At 41.7% G+C, this 17,616-nt stretch overlaps 1 protein-coding gene across 8 annotated transcripts in view; it reads right to left on the reverse strand.

Moving 5' to 3' along the window:
• MAD1L1 (mitotic arrest deficient 1 like 1) overlaps positions 1-17,616 on the reverse strand; it is a 348,819-nt gene that overhangs the window by 222,990 nt on the left and 108,213 nt on the right. The gene's annotated exons all lie outside the window — the stretch shown is intronic.

Raw genomic sequence — 17,616 nt, forward strand, 5'->3', positions numbered from 1 at the left:
AAGTCAGCTTTCTGCTGATGGAGCTTCAGAAACATTGTCAAACCAGTTCTGATCAAAGGACCAGAGCATTTAGATTGGGCAGGGGAAAAGCTCACGTTTAAGGTCATAAACCCCACAGTGACTTCCAGCAGCACAAAGCCAAAAGCTTCCCTGTAGCTCCATTTCACACACAGAAGAGGGGAGAAGCCACTCCTGATGTCAGAGCCACCAAAAGCCCCATCCTTCAGCAAAACCAGGGCTGCATGCACAGGATAACTCACTGAGCTGCTGAATTTCTATGCAGCAACAGAACCATGTAAGGATCAAATAAAATTAATTCTGTCTAATAACAAATTAATTGCCCATGCCAACCTCTAATGTCTCCATCATCAAATGAATTTCCATGTTATTTACCCACCACAACTTCCCATGGGGAAGGAGAAAGACAGCTGCTTAGATTAAAGAGTGAAACAGAAGAGCCTCCTAGACAAAGAATCTTTTCATTTTCTAAATGATTGCTCTACTCCAAAACGTCTTCGGAGAAATAATGTTATTTTTTTTTTTATTCTTTTCACAAAACCAAGATGCAAACTGCCTGATTTGATGCTGCTATTTCATTGTCTCAGAACTGCATGCACCAGCTTCCAGTGGCAAGGAGAGAGAGGCTCATGCAGAAATAATGTTCCCATTACAAGAAAAATAAATTGTCAATAGACCTAAGGAAGTTATTTTTCTCATATTATATTTTTTGAGGAATGGAGCACCGTAGTCCTCACCTTATTTATCAACAACAGGGACATCTTTAAAAGGCAACAAACAAAACCCACTTTATGGGTAAAACTAGGCTATAAGTTCTTCCAAAAGACAAAATAAGTGACATATGCTGTTAGATCTCCACTGCTCTTATTTTACAATCTTATTTTAATGCCTCTAAAAGATCAAAAATTGTCCAGTTTGACCACACAACAGAGTACGCCTCAAAATCATCATCTAATGAACAGGTTTTTCTGAGAAATAAATGCAAGCTTTCCCTAACAGCAATATCAATGTTCCATCCACTTAAACAATCTACTGTGATGCCCGAGGACTGCCCAAGCTTAGGAATCCAGATCGTAACAAAAAGCTGATCCATTTAATCCTGGAGAAGTCCTGGGAAGGGAAAGGCAAAAGAAGAGAAGACAGATTTGGAGAAATTTGGGTCTTTGACATGGTCAGTCCAGCAATTCACTATTTTTGATCAGATAAGCAGTGGCAAAAGACACAACAGACCTTTTAGACAGAAGCCAAAGTCCTTTGCCACCCAACACACAACTTTTATTTGGATGAGGGTTTAAAAGGTTATTACTCACAGGGTTGTCATGGGATAGCCACCTAGTAGCATTTTTCCCAATAAAAAGATAAATATACAATAACAAATCTTTGCTAGAAGCCAACAGCAGGACTGTGGTCAGACTTACAAGAGTTCCCAAGATGACAGAGTGATCTGACCAAAATTCTGCCCTGACTGTCCCTGCAGCCACAGAGGAAAGCAAAAATCTATGCACAGCAAAACCACAGGGCATGATCTGCAAGAAATCTTTCAAAAGCGAGCACGATCTATCAAACAGATGTAATTTATCCTGGCTGCAATGGCTTTTCTACACAGAGAAGATTAGGAGCAACAGAGTCACTCTTCCAAAGCAGAAACAAAACAACTTTTAGTTAAGAAATGAAGCAGATGGCCTGTGTAGATTAAAGAGAAGGTACAGAGCAATGCACGAGCAAACCGCTGTGCCCAAATCCCACGGTAATTACCGCGGCGGCAGCGGCTCACTAATGATGCTGTGCCTCTGAACTGGGACAAATTAACACAAAGACACACATGCTGCTGACTTGCAGCCCAAGGGAAGGTGAATATTGTGGAGACTCGGGCATTTAAGGCAATCACGACAGATTAAATGCTGCAAGGTAGAGTCAGGCGACAGACATGCAGTCCCAAGAGGAAAGGGCTACGGGGAAGAATGCGTTCCTCATCTGTCCTAGAAAACAAAATGAAAATGAAAACTGATGTTCTACATACATTCATTGTACAGACTCTTTCACATCCCACTTGTTTTTCAGTATCTTTACTGTTATTCCATTTCCCTTGAACTCCTGCAAAGGCTGGAGATCAGAATCCCTGTCAATAGGATCGATCCTCATTTAGGATAAACCAGCACTACCTGGCCCAGGGATTGTGCTGGTTCAAGTGTGAACTTCTATAAAGCAAAACTGTTTGAAACTACATCCCATGCATTGACTTTTCACTCCCAAACATTGTGAGCTGCCAGAGCAGTACATCTGGAGTGGATACCTAATGAACACTGCAGTTATCCCCTCTGAGAGAAATGGCAGCTAACATCCCATCCCAATAAGTTCAGGTTGTTTAGCCTGTGGTAGCAGCTCATTTTCTTGGACCTGTGGGAATAGAGGCGCAGTTTCCAGTGTGGCTTTTTGGATATTATTGATGCTGACTTTTCTGGGCTTCAAGATCTGGCAGGCAGTCAGAGTCTGCCTGGTCTGGGCCAGTGGAGAGCAATTCAATATTATTTTGTACTTTGGATGATGTTAAGCTAATGAAGGTCCTATTCTTTTTCATAACTCCCCATGCAAATGTTAATTTTTAATAAACTTTGCCCAAGTAGGATTTAAAGCTTATCTCACAAGACATATTTAGAGCAGTGCCATGGTGAAGTAATTCTGGGGAAAAAAAATATGTACGGCTGAAAATAGGATATTTCTGCATGCTTGCTTCAAAGGCTACCAAGAGTTTTTTTGCAGAGACTTGTCATCAGACTAGTCATTGTGCAGGACTGGAATTATTAATTAACAGCCCAAACCTGTGCCTCTCATGTGCTACAGAGGAACATTATCATCTCCATGAGCTCTGTGCTGCACCATCAGTGACAAAGACACCCCCAGTGACATCCCTGGAAGTGCTCAAGGCCAGGCAGGATGGGGCATTGAGCAGCCTGGCCTAGTGGAAGGTGTCCCTGCCCATGGAAGGAGGTTGGAATGAGTTTTATGGACTTCTAAGGTTTCTTCCAACCCAAACCATTCTGTGGTTCTACAATGTGGGAAGGCTGGTGGTAATGGAGAGGGTGGGAAGAGCAGGCAGATTTTGTTTAAACGTCCCAGGGTCAGATAGGTTGAGCTGATGCTAACAGCAGCATGTGGACTGAGCAAGAGACTTGAGTGTCATCAGGCTTCCTCTGGTGACAGGATGGAGCTGCTCTGATGGAAACCTTGCAGAGGCCGCTTAGCACAAGCCAGGCTGGCATATCAGCAGGAAAGAGGAACACTGTGCTTGGCTGGGATCCCACTGAAGATGGTTTTAAAAAGGCACTGTTGCCGAGGGACAACAAACAGCTCGTTACATATCCGTGCTCAAGACCCTATAGTCAATTCAAAATAATTAAGCTTAATCATGTGAATGGCAGAAGGACTTCTAGGCACCCTTTTCAAAACCTGTTGAGCATTCTCTCTTCAAATCTCTAACCCCCACAGCCTTGTTTCTGTCCATCAGAAGTTAATTATGGGAGAGGGTTTCAAAATGTGTTAAGAGCTATCACATATCTGGGGGTCATTTGCACTGAAGACAGGAAAATGCATTAATGGAAATGGTGCTGTGAGCATCTGAGCTTTCTCTGCAGCTCGCAGATTCAAGGACACAACTTATGGCCTCACTTTTCCATCATCAGAACCATTCAAAAAGCTGAAGTTCAAAAAACACAGTGTTAACAAACCAGACTTCTTTAGTTGGTTTTTTTTCCTAATTTTTATTTATATGTATGTAAGACCGTAAGTACTGCGCATCACTTCTTCCCCCACAATACCACTTTTGTCAGCACCTGCATTCAGCCAGTCCACAGAAGTTTCCAAGAGGGAAGAAAAATAATGCTGGAGAGCTCTCTCAACCAGCAGAATTTACCTTGTATTTCACAGCTTTCACAGGACATCTCATTGAGAAATTAAACCTTTGACTTTGGGAAATGAAACCTTTCCTATGCATTGGTCATCAACAGATGGCAGCATAAAGAAAAGATGCTGCTTCTGAAATATTCGTGTTGTTTGCTGCTCTAAGTTGCTACTTTACTTTGTATCTTGAGGGATGACACCCAAAAATGAAAACCAAAATCTAATTCTGGTTTTAGGATCCTTGCTGTGGTCTATTTAAGCTCCAGAAATCAAAACAACAAAATTTTGATTAAAAAAAAAGCCACCACACTGACATCAAATTCTTACCTCATTATTTGAAACTCTTTTCATCTACATCATTACAATTACCTTCTGCTCCCAATACCCACATCCATCACCAAGAATCAAAGTCTGAAGGTGAGGATGCAGAATGAAGGGCCTGTGACCCACAAATCAGACACACATGGGCACTGGAATTTTAGTTCCCAAAAAAGATTCATGTTCTCTTCCCAGCATCAAGGAACATCTGCATTGAGCTAAATATCTTAGAAATCCAAATATATACAGGTCCCAGAAAAGGGGTATGGCATAAAGTAGCAAAATCCTCATGTAATGCTTGAAAAAGACTTTTTTTTTTCCCTCAGTTCTTTTCTAGTAAAATGCAAAAATGTGAAAAAAAAAATGTTCAGCCTTAATTGTCACCACTGAAAATATTCATATTCTCAGCACATGGAACCTATTAAACAAATGCCCTTTATGGCTGAAGTGCTCCTGCATGATGTGGCTCCACTATAGTCTCAAAACAGACCAAGTTCTGATTGAATAAAGAGACCATTTCTTAGACAGCAAAAGAAGTGTGGAGCTCTTTCTAAAACAATGTAACAGAAATAAAAATTTTCTTTGAGCATGTGGCAAGATAAAATTGAAGATTCCACTTGATATATAAAATAGAAACCTCCCTCACACAAAGTACAACATAGATGAATGGCAAAAAAAGTGCATACACATATCACTGATAGGAAAAGCTTAAGAGCAGTTCTCTCTTTTTTCTTAAATATTTTTATATTTGCCCAAAACCAATACTGAACACATAAAAATCAGGAGTCTCAGCATTTGTGTAACAGAGATAAGAATCCCAAATTGAAATATTTTATGTTTTAAGCATTGGTTGTCATTTCCATTTGTCAGAGCTCCTGCAAACAGTCTTGTGCTGGCCCTGCCCTGGCAGCCCAGAAAGGGACAAGGCATCTGGCCCGTGTGTGCCCCACCTTCAGTAAATTCTGGGTGCTCACTGTCTTCATCCCAAATTCTCCCAACCACACAGCAACAGGATTTAGTCAGCACTGGTTTCCTCTGGTATGGAGAGGCAAGAACAAGTTACTCTCCGAATTATTCTGACCTGGGTAACGAGCCTTTGGCAGCATCTCCCCAGACACCAGGGACAGCTTTTCCCTGGTGAAGCTCAGATGGCATTCACAGAACCACAACAGGGAGAAATTCAGCCTGAGGCTTATTGCACAGCAGCATTTCATCTCGGTCAGCCCACCAGGCTGGCTAAAGAGAGGATTTGGGATATCAAATACAAGAGAAAACCTCAAACACCCAAATCCCAGAGCATCCCTGGCCTGACATCCCTTTCAGAGCATCTTTTAAAGAAGCTGTGCTACCAAGGCAGGAGCAAGCAGGGGATCAGTCGTGGTTTTTCAGTGTGGGTGACCTTCTCCCCTCACCTGCCCCCAGATAAGTCTTAAAAAGGGTTTTTTTTTTTCATTTCCCTCCTCTTTTAACTCTTTCACAAAATGTCACATTGATTTTCAAGGCCAAAGAACAGCCACCCGACATCTGAGAGTAAGACCATCATGTTTTCCACTAGGAAAACCACAAAAGGACAAAATGAAGAGAAAGGCTAAGAGCTGTTTCACAAAGGTCACATGGAACACAGGGACTGCAGCCTGTGGGAAGGGCACTTTGGGTTTGCTAAGCCACTCACTTTGCCTGTCACCTGCACACTGGGGAACAAAAAACTACAGAAAACAAATCTGTCTTTAACTGCCCTTGGTCCTTAGAAGCTTAATTACCTTCAGCATGCTCAAATTATCTGCACTACCCTCAGCAGCTGACAAAACTTTACCTGTGCTCAACAATACAGATGCTTTTGATAGTTTTATTTAAAAATGCAGAAAGTGAGGTTTCTCATTTTCCTAAAGTATTAAACTCCCTCTTGAAGTGTAACCTGAGATCAATTTTTCATCTGTTATGTAGCAGTTTTAATAAAGTGTTAAAATGAAAGATATTGAAAAATTACAGAAGAAAATAATCCTCTGAAATAATGTGAAAATGGAATGGGCAAATAATAATGCAACTGGAGCAGAAAACTATTACATCCACTCTCAGTTTGCTTCCATGCTGAGCATCTCCTTTGCTTAATCTTTCTAAAAGAAGCCAACAGCAGATGCCAGTCCCCACCAAAGTCTCTGCTCCCAGGTTTGTACTCCTAGTAAAACTACTCACTACTTCTGCAAGAAGGAACTTTCCTCTTTAGAGCAAGATAGGAAAAAAAAGTTAAAACTGCCTGTTTATAAAACTCCTTATGTAAAGATACTATAGTGAATGAAGTATTAAATTATGCAGTGTGAGATGTAATGGAGTGAATTATATTCAGTAAGATCACACATTACTGAAAATATGCAAAAAGCTCTGCTGCTGGCTTTCAGTTGTCAAGCTACACACACGTACATACATATTTTTTATATATATATATTTTGCTCATCTCATTATTTTCTACTGTCTCCATGTGTGATAACATGCCCAATGCTGACACTTGTCCTATTCTCCCTGGAAGACCCTACATTAGCATGTAAATAGCTGGGAGATAGGAAGAAATGAGAGCAAGGAATAGCTCTTTAATTAACTTTAATCCTCTGAAAATCCATACAGCAATCTGTTCTGACAGTTTTCTACACAAGATCTTCTTAGGAGGTCCCTAAGTGCTGCCTGAGGATCACTGCCAGGCTGGAGCGAGGAGGAAGAATGAACAAACCAGTTTGGGAGGCAATATTTAGGCATTTTTCTGCTATTAAATGATGACTGGTGACTGCCATCTGGCATTATCAGAGCTGTCATTAGCCTGGCTCTGGATGGGAAGCAAAGGGATGCCATGAGCAAGGCTCAGCACACTTCCCACCCGTCTGACAGGCAGATCCAGGAACACACACATGGAGCAGCCTCCTCCAGCTCCCCACACCACCCAGGCTGCACAGCCCTGCCCTCTGGCACACCTTTCTCAGCCCACAGTTCACACAACATCCTCGAGGTTGAAGGGCAAAGAGGTTTCCTTGTTAGAAGACTTGATGAATCAGCTCTAGAGCTGTACCCAGCCCTTCAATCTTGAACAGCAAAAAGGCTGGCAGACTGTAAAGGAGTCAGCTGAAATCGTTCCTCAGTGGCTTACAGCTTCCAAATGTGACAAGTGTTATTCATAATCCTCTATTACATGGAAATTTCAAACAAATTTTGGTGTGGGGGAGAAAAAATGGAAAGAGATGCAATGCACAGCTTTTGGCAACACAAAATTGTCAAAGAACTCCTACCTGCAGGTTTGATTTAGCTCTGGAAGTGGTCTAATGGTACCAGTCCTATAAATTCATATTCTCCTTATACTTAGCATGGTTCTGCTTTATACTGAGCATGGGAAGACTGCATGTCATCACAATTCCCCCCTCACTGTTATTAATGCTGTAATATCATGAGCACACATCTCATTTAATTCATCACATCAGATCCCAGGGCTAAAACATACAGAAAAGATCCAGCATGGCAACTTCAAAAACTTGCTGACTGCTAATGCTCAGAAGAATGCACCCTTTTATGAATATGTGAGCATGAATTTCAATAAAATGACCTTTAACATGACAGATTCCGGCTGAAGAAAGAAGGAAATCTCTACTGGCTCATAAATTACTTAAGATGAAGGTGCTCCTTCTAAGATTTACCTTACACAGACTAGTCCTTATACACACTGATCACTAATCCTCTTTAAACTATGCCCTACTTCCGGCAGCTCTGAGAAGTTATGTTGTAATCTGATCTAAATTTTCCAGACTAGAGAAGCACCATAAAAAGTGCCCTTAACAGCCCTGAAGACCAAATAAAAGGTGAAATTGGAGTAAGTTCATAAAAACATCATAATCACATCCAGGACTAGTAAGAAGATTGCTCTTTGGCCATCTGGCAACAGTCCCTGGCACAGACAATGCCTGAACTATGGCCTCTCAGCTTATCTGGCAGCTGATTCCTCTCTTTAAATAAATATGCAGCCACCAACCAGTTTGTTTCATAAAATGAAATAATAAGATTAAAACATTCAAATAAGTAAAATTTAATTATACATTTTAAAGGGGCAAGAAAGGGGAGGAAAATCCACAAATACCCCAAATGAGGTATAACAGATTTGAAATCTCCATCTGATCCTAGAGAACAGCTCCATATACTGCCCACAGCTGCACATTTCTGATTCATCTTCCAGACAGCCAGGAGTGACAGCAGCTGTGATCCACTCACACTTTTCTGGGAATACAGTGATTTGTTTACTCACTGCAGCACTGCTAAATCTCACGGGATATTCAGACACTTGTACAGGGAGAAGAGAATGAGCAGCTCAGAAATTGCTTCTTGCAATATGTGGACTTGCAAGAGTATCTCATATCTTTAACAAAATTTGAAATAAAATAGATTTTTTTTAACATTACCTGTTTCATAAACATCTGAACAAATACAAATATCAAAACACTGAAAGCCACGATGCTTGCATGAAGCACGAAAAGGTCATGTAAATGTAAAACATAATGGAGAATATCAAGTAAATAAAACCCACAGCAATAATCTTAATTTGAATTTTAAAGGCAGACAAATCTCAACACCATGAAAACATAAAGCCCCAAACAAAGCTGAAATGGACAGCTTCAGGTACAGGGCAAACCTTTGAGTCTATCAGAGGCACGGGTAGCTGTAGCAGCACACTCTGACCCAGTAAAGATCCAGGCTCCAAAAAGAATCATCACAGCTCCTCTGCTCTATTTTACCCAGAGAACTGTGATAAAGGCAGCTAAATGCTTCAAGAAATTAAACTGCACTAAGAAGATATTATAATAATCTGAAAGCTGGATATTCACCCAAGACCAAAAAATAACAAAGGTGTTAACAGACAAAAGGAATAAAATGATTTATCATTAAAAACGGCTATCCTATTGGAGATAGCAGACTGCAGACATCCTCCTGTGTTTTGAAAGCAGAGATAAGGTTGTTCTGGGAAATTAGAGTCATTGGCAAGGAAGTTTCACCTGAACATTAGGAAAATTAGTTAAGAAGGTTCAGAATTCAAAGCATCTCTTTGAGTTGAGTGTAACAAGATAAAATAGAGATAGATAAGCACGGAGCTTTTGTGAAAGTAATTTAAACTGAACCAGTTAACAATTCTTTGAGAGAACTCACAGGAGAGTGAACCAGTGAACACAGGGTTTGAAAGTCTGTTTAAATGACCAAGCATCCCTGGTTTTTAATCATTATGTGAGAGTCAAATACCAGCTGGTAGGAGCTGGCTGATGGAGGAGCAACCACCCCTCCCTGTCATGGAAAGCAATTAGCAGGAGGCTGCACTGAGGATTAGAGCCAGAAGTTTCCTTCAGGATCATTACTGGTGTAGTGGAACAAGGGCAAGCAGCAAGATGTGAGCTGACAACATAAAATATTAATGTCAGCAGAGTCTAGAGACAAGGGTAAGGCATTCCAGAGCACCTAAAAATATCAATAATGACAGACGAGCAAAGGCTGATAAACAGACTGAGCAAAATCACACACAAATGGAAGTGTGTGAAGAGGGGAAGGAGAAAACTTTAGATTTCACACAGTGTGCACACAAGCAGCTTTTACACCACAAGCTCCTAGGGATTTGATTTTGACAGCCTTGGAAGCTATGACATCCCTAGGGACATGCCAGCCAGCCAGAGCCCATAAAGAGGAGGGAAGGGACTGCAGCCATGACCTCCACAAACAAAACCACTTCAGCAACACAGCATTAAGAAAAAATCAGATCCTTGTACTAACACAGGCTCACCACAACAGTACCAGATGCTTCCAGGATGTGACAAGATTCAAAAGATGTAGAAAATCAGTGAAATGCTGATACTAACACAGCAGAGCAGGCAGTGTCAGGGAATACATACACACGTGCTGCAGCAAAGGATTTGCCACCTGAAGGAAGGTCACTGTCACATAGCTAAGGCACAGAAAACTGCAGTCTGCACTGGGGGACTTCACTATAAACCAAACATTCTCAGAAGGAGGTACAATAAAGATTTCACAGCTCTTCCACAGCAATCCTGTTTGACTTGGGCTCGGGTCTTCAGTTATTTCACCTAAGCATCTCTGTTCCCCATGCACTTTTATAATCAACATAGCAGTGCTTCCCCACCTCACAGGAACGACAGAACGAAAAAAGCAGCTCTAGACATTGAGTACTGCTAAAATGTGAGTGACAGTGTCATTCAGGTTCCCAAAATAGACAGCATTTAACCTCCATTAGCTGCTAAGAGCTCTCATAAGTCTACCAAGCATTGATACTCAGATATTTATAACATATTTAACTCCAGACCAAGTCCCAGCATAAAAATGAGAAAGGACAGGCAATGTATCAAGAAGGTTCCCCCCTCCTCAGAGTTTCTTATCACTGCTTCTTGGGGGAAGAATTGCATGGAAAAAGAACTCATTGGTCTGGATGAATAAACATTGTAAGTCCCAAAGCTGTCCCTGGGGAGAGCAGCCATCATGCTTGTTACATCTGGACAATGCAGCAAAATGAGAAGATACCATTTTTCTTAAGTTGTATTTGCATGAAGAATATGAACTCTGTAATTGGCATTTAATGTTATTAGCCATCCTTTTAGCATATTGAAAGTTAATTACAAATCAAAACTTTGGATGCAGGTCGTTAGGCACCCGCTCATCCGCATGGAGGCAGAGCCATGAGCCGAGTGCAGCTGAGGAGGAACAGCTTGCAGGTTCTGCTGAGGAACAGCTTGCAGGTCAGCTGAAGAACTTCCAAAATACAGGGAATTATGCATCAAGCCAAAGTATGACCCCCCTGCCCACCAGTCAGGCTTGGCAGGAAGTTCTTTCTGTTCTTATTACTAATTCAACTGGATACGCCTACTTGGATATTCTGGCTGCAGTTAGGAGATGCAGTTCCTTCAGTGGAGCAGTTTGGCACTGAAACTAAGCCTGTGAAACTGCTGGCTGATGAGGGGCAACAAGTCCACATCCCTGCTCCCTCTTCTTAAACGAAAACTAAGGGAAAAAAATACCTCTACAAAGGGAGAAGTAGTGAGAACACAAATACTGACAAAAGAGCACCCCAAACTCAGCCTAGCTAGGTAAAGTTTAGCAAGAACTCCCAAAGTCACAGCATTTTGGTGAGGGACAGATTTAGATGAGTCAGCTTGGGCTAGTTGCTTGGAGGGATCAAAAATTTCCTTATGTTAGGGAGTGAACCCCAACAGAGGGCACAGCTCAATGCAGAAAATGCACCAACAGCTGCAGCAGCAGGAGCTTCAGAACCTCAGAACTCACAAATCCATGTGCAGGCAGAGAGGAAAGTGAGGCAGGGATGGTGAGCACATTTAATTAATTCTGCATTTCTGGTTTCCTTGTGTTCTCTGAAGGAAAACATCAGATCCAGAACATGTGTTTCACACCCTTCAGCTTGCACATGTCCCTAGAGAGTTAAACTGTAAACCTGGCTATTATTTACAGCTCCTCAGCATCCCATTTAGGATGTTTTCAAGGAATTCAGCAGGGTTTTTTTCTTCTCTTTTATGCAAGTAAAAAGCCAATATTGGAACGCAAGGGCTACAAACATAGCCTCAGGTTAACACCACACATGACAAATTCATGTGCATAAATATTACATAAGAAACACGTTGCCTCACACAGAAGGAGGTTAAATAGCTTTCTGGGGCTTTTTAAATAACTTCTTTAGTGGAAAAGATTTCATTTAAAGCTTTTTAAGTGTAATGACCATGGCTCCATTATGAGCCACTCACTGAGCTACCTGTGACCTGCACCTCTGTCACAATTCCAGCACAGGGAGAAAGCAGAGGGATGAGCAGAATGAGACACTCAGCATGTCCTGCTGTGCCCCACACGTTCAAAGATGAAATGGCCACTAAGCTGAGCGGTACTTTCCTGCACAGGTTTGTTTAGAGGCACAGGAAAGCAGGCATCACTTGGGCTTTCAGCAGAACTGTGCCTGGATGGGACGCTGAGGCAGAGTAGGAATGTGCAGCTCTTGCTGTCCCCCAGTGTTCAGGGAGAACAAGGAATGGCTCTGAGAAAACTAACAGCTCCATGGTTTTAAACTGGGAGGGAAAACAGAAAATGAACAGATTATTTGCTTGGCATTTTGCTAGAAGCAAACAAAAGAGCTGAGATTTACTTAAAGGACTGGCAGAGTGAACCAGAAGTAGAAAAGAAAATGATTCCAGGGTGAGCTCTCCAAGCAGCCCTTGGGTGGGGGCTTTGGTGCATGCAGGCTGAGCCCCTTTAGCCTCATGTGCAGAATGAACAAAGGGAAAAAGGATAATGGCCAGGAATATGTAGTGAAAACAGGGAGAAGCAGGGAGAGATGTCACTGGAGTAAGCACTGCCTCTTGTTCATGTTTACTTCATGCAAAAAGTCAAGAATTCTCTTGTATGGCAATTTTCACTTTTAAAAAACAACCCTGAATGGTTCACAAGCACTTTTTTCCCAGCACCAAACTTTATATACACTATCATAATAAACATCTTCACACTGGAGAGGGATAAAAGGGATTTTGTTTTGATTTCATTATATCTCCTGAAATTGCTTTTTTCTTTCTGCATTTTTTTCTTGTCATTCAGTTGTGGTGGCCCTCACTGAGGGATAATGCAATAACACTTCTGACAAGGTCACCTTCTCCAATAACTTTGCAAATGGCATTTCCCAATGACAAAACAAGCACAGCTTCTCCTCTCTTCGTAATTAATATAATAGAAATGTCAACCTGAAAAGTTGGTCTCCAAAGGTAGTATGTTATCAACAGAAAATTAATTTATTAAAGTCAGAAAGTGTTTCCTTATCTGCAAAGCTGAAAATACTATTTACAGAGCAGAACTCCTGTTACAAGCATAAAACATAAAACTTCTGCAGCTTATATATGTGCCTGAAAAAGCAGCAACTGAGAAGAGTTAAATTCCTTAAATTTCCAATTCAGACACTAGATCATTTTGGGAGCGGCACACTCCTTTTGCAAATGTCCTGTAGAAGGTGTGTGCACATCCTGAAAGAAACATTACTCCACATCCACGTTTATCTTTAATTTAATCACAAGTTCAATGCACAGAATGAGTCTTCCCAGCTCCTCTCCCATCCACTTAAGCAATAAAAAGCTGTTGGTCTTGGACCTGCCTGTAACCCATCTCCAAATATAAGGCAGGAAAAATGGGTGTGGGAGCAGGAACTCTTGCAGCTGCTCTTTCCACTGGAGAGAAGACTCTGCTGCTCAAAGGGAGTAAGAGCATCTCCTCTCCCTGAAGAGGGAAGAAGTTCTTGGCTCTGTCCCACGAAGATGAGCCCATGGGGGCTTCAGGCACACCCCACTCCAAACCTACCAACTCTACAGGCCAGTAGGTGACAGCTCTCCCTAGGACCTGCTGTATGTCACGGTCTGAATCTCTCCTTGAACTGCTCACGAGGACAGGGAGCCCTGAGCCCTGTCATGCATTTCTTTCTATATTTAGATTTTACAGCTCCTTCCAGGCACTCAGGACAGACAGACATGAGCTCTAGCATGCCATGGGCATGGTGCAATAGCCCAGCAGGGGAAGTGTGCTCACATCTCAGGTGGGAAGAGCATCCAGCTGCAGCAAAACTACACATCCTGCAGTTCCAGCACGGGCTGGCATGGAGAACCAGCAGAATGAACATTTTGCTGTGAAAAATATTTGCCACTGATGTCAAAGCCAGCTCCTCAGGTGCCTGCAGCTCCCAGACACGAGATCAGCACAAACCTTCTCAAACACTTGCAGGAAAAGTTTAAAATGCTCCACCCTTTCATCAACTTGCACTTTAACCACTCAGTCACAATTCCTTGCACACAGACTTGTGGCACTGAAAATAATATTGACTAAAAGCCCAAGTAGAGTGGGGTTTCCATTTTCCCCAGTGTTGTTCCAGGAGCAAGTACGTGGGATGACACAACACTGGAACAAGCCCATGGCACTTGGTATACACCCAACACCATGGCAAGCAAAGGAACACATCTGCTGGAATCCTTGGACTTGGCTGCCCAAGGAAAGTGAGGGGATGCAGACACAGACAGACATATTTAAACATTACTCTGGCCATGCCTCCCTATGCTTAAAAAGCAGCTTGGATACCCCACAGGGTTATAGGACTTTCCTAATACAACCTCTACAAATCAGAAGAATCCTGTGAGAAGAGATCTCCTCCTCCTGACAGAAAGCAAGTCCAACATCGTCTTGATGTGTAAAACACATGCCCTCTTTTCCTGTCTCATGCTCACACTTTACCTGTTGATTCCTTTTTAAATTCTTGACTTCAAAAAGGCATTGATCTTTCTAGGGAAATCCTGAAGCCCTGGATTCATACAGACAGAAAACTAAGCCTCAGCTCCCCCACTGTCCCAAACTGGTTCCACCTGAACAGGCAAGTTGACAGTTAATGATTCTTCACAGGTCCTGCCCCACATAACACTAAATAAAATCCAGCAGCTGTTCTGTATAGTGAGAAACTTGTAACATAATAATCTCATTACATCAATCAAAATTAATTAACTGAAACTACACCAATTCTTCAAATTTTCTATAGCTTCTATTAAACAGTTGTTGACTCGATCTGAAATACCACCCAAACAAATGTGCTCATAAAAGAGGGAACAGTACATTTCTCCTCAATGCAACAAATCATGGGTCAGAGACCATTTCCAAGATGCTTTGTAAAACCTCATTTGACTTCTAATATATTCATCAATATAAGCAATGCTTGACCTGAGATGCTATGAACTCACATTGAACAAAACAGTCAGTACTGCATGATACTGTGCCAGGAGCAATCCATAACTCCTCAATTCTCCAGACAGTCCTTCAGTTTGGTAAAGATTTTGGGTCTTCAATTGAAAGGATGCTCTGACTGGTGTCTGAGTAGTGCAGCTGTTCTTACCAGAGGCTCCCATCACATGTTGAAATAAGCTACTGTGGAATTACTTAATTATCTCTCTCCTACCCTTAAAAAAAATTTAAAAATCCACTGCAATTCAACTTGAAGCAAACCCAGTTAATCCAGTTTTATGGCTGAGAATTAAAACAGAGAGAAGTCAGAGATTCAAAGCTGCAGTTCCTGTGGCAATACCACCACTCTAAGAGGCAGCAAGATTAATGCCTTCACACCACAAGTATCTGAGGAACAAAGAATTGCAAAAAAACAAAAAAAAAACCAAAACCTCTTTTTGTTCAGCTTAGCCTTGCTGGTATTTCAGAGCTGTTCAGAAATCCTAAGCCCCTTCCCTGTCCCTGGATGCTGCCCAAGCCCCTGCCCAGCAGTCAGGTTTGTTTTGCCTGACTTCTCCCAACAATCACTCCCTCATTCCCTCCATCCATCTTCCCTGCCAGACCTGCTCAACCATCCCTCATAATTCAGAGCTGAGGAGCTAAGGAATAAGTGTTACAGCACACGCATCAAGGGAACTATAACTTTGAATTACCTGACCTGGGTGAGTTTAAATTCTCAGCCATAACATTGGATTAACCTAATTTCTTTTTATTGAATATTTTACCTTTAGAAGTCCTACAGCCCTTTCTCTCAGAGAAATATGAGAACTGAAGGTCATATAAATTCTTTTATGGGTATATTTCTAATTTTCATAATCTAACCTTTTAACAGTGAGCATTAATATCTAGTGGGGGCAGAACAAAGCAGAATCCAGTCAGTATTCTGGGGGAAAAAAAAAGATCACATTTCTATTGTTCTTCACAAACACCTCATAAAATAACATAACTTTTAACTTTGCTGCATACTCTGAATTGTTATAAAGTTTCAAAAAAACCCTCTAAACTCGCTGCTTAAATAGAAGCTATGTCAGAGATAACATCAATAAGAATACAGAGGCTGTCCTTGTGCCTCCACCTCAAAAACATCAGATATAAAGATAATAATGAACTCCATATTTTTATCATTGCAAGGTTTACCAGACACATAAGGCAAGAGAAAGAACTACACAAAACCAATTCCCAGAAAATTGCTAGGATAATTTTTATGAGCTCTTTTATGCTTTTAAAAGGTAAGGGAAGCAAGGCCCAGGGGCCAATTCATCTTCTGCCTCCAGGCTGGCCATTTGAACTCACCCTCACCATCTCCATGTTGAGAGCTCTCAGGTGATAAAGCTCAACTCTAACAAAGCACATCACCTTCCTGCCTCCAAGGGACAAATTCCTACAGGTACCACAGTACAGTACCCAAAGTCAGGGAAAAGGCACATTTATCCACTAGCTGTGAGGAATTAGGACAGCAGATCAAGAGCAAAGGGTCTCACTAGAGAGGATGAAGTGGAGAGCAAGAAGGGCAGACTCCAGTGCCCACAGCCTGGGAACAGCTCCTGCATCTCAGAGCCACAGGTGCCTTTGACAAATGCAGACTGCCAAGTCAAACTAAGGGAACTCTTAGGCTTTAGAAAGTCATTTTGGAGTAGGGTAAGGAAGTGAGAACTCAACAGTTCTGCTCATTTCTTCATTGAGTCACAAGTGAGTAGTACTTCTGACCAGGTTAGGCAAGGTAAGGAACAATGGTAAAAAAGAAAACCAAGCACTGCTCTGGGAGCCCACACCAGCAAAAATACACTTTCCTGACATTCCAAAATCTGCAAATCTCACTTGAGAAACAGTAACATTTTCTGTTTTAATTTAAAGATACTTCCTCCTCCCAAATGGTCTCTGTGCACTGCTTCACCACTGCTGCAGTTATGCCCTTCTACAAACACATCGATCCCAGCTTTCCTTCTTCATTCTCTGTGGAGAGATTCTGCAATTGTAGCAGTAAACGATATTAGCAGGCCTCGTGAAACAACCTGTTTCAAAGGAAAATGGCTTGTATCCATTTTCTTCTGGAAGACAATTGCCATTTGCTTAATATAGCCATGATATTTTACTGAGGTAATTATACTCCTAGCTATCAGTAACAATTAAACCCTTAGATTGAGGTTGCTTAATAAAGGTCTCAAAATAAATAACACATTACAAACACAGTATATGAAAATGTCAACCATGCAAATAGGATCTTGTAATGAGTATAATGAAGCATCTAGTATAAATCAGCACAGAGTTAGTTTGTCACTGCACAAGTGGCTGCAAAAATTGCCATTGGAGTATTGTGGGATTGTGCTCAGAAAGCTACAGAAAGGGCAGTGCTGCAGATGAAACCATTTCAATAAATACTATGGCTGGTTCATGACAGGGCCAGGGTGAAGCCATCAACCCTGCTGTGCTTCTCTAGGGGCAGGGCTGAGTGACTTGGGGAACAGTTGGGGCTGGTAAAATTTGTTGTATTCCCTGTAGCAACTTCCTTGAAAACTGGAGTTAGGCCATTCCATTAAAAGCTAAATAAAACTCAGAAGC

This window comes from Anomalospiza imberbis, chromosome 16 (genome assembly GCF_031753505.1).
Source record: "Anomalospiza imberbis isolate Cuckoo-Finch-1a 21T00152 chromosome 16, ASM3175350v1, whole genome shotgun sequence".
NCBI lineage: Eukaryota > Metazoa > Chordata > Aves > Passeriformes > Viduidae > Anomalospiza > Anomalospiza imberbis.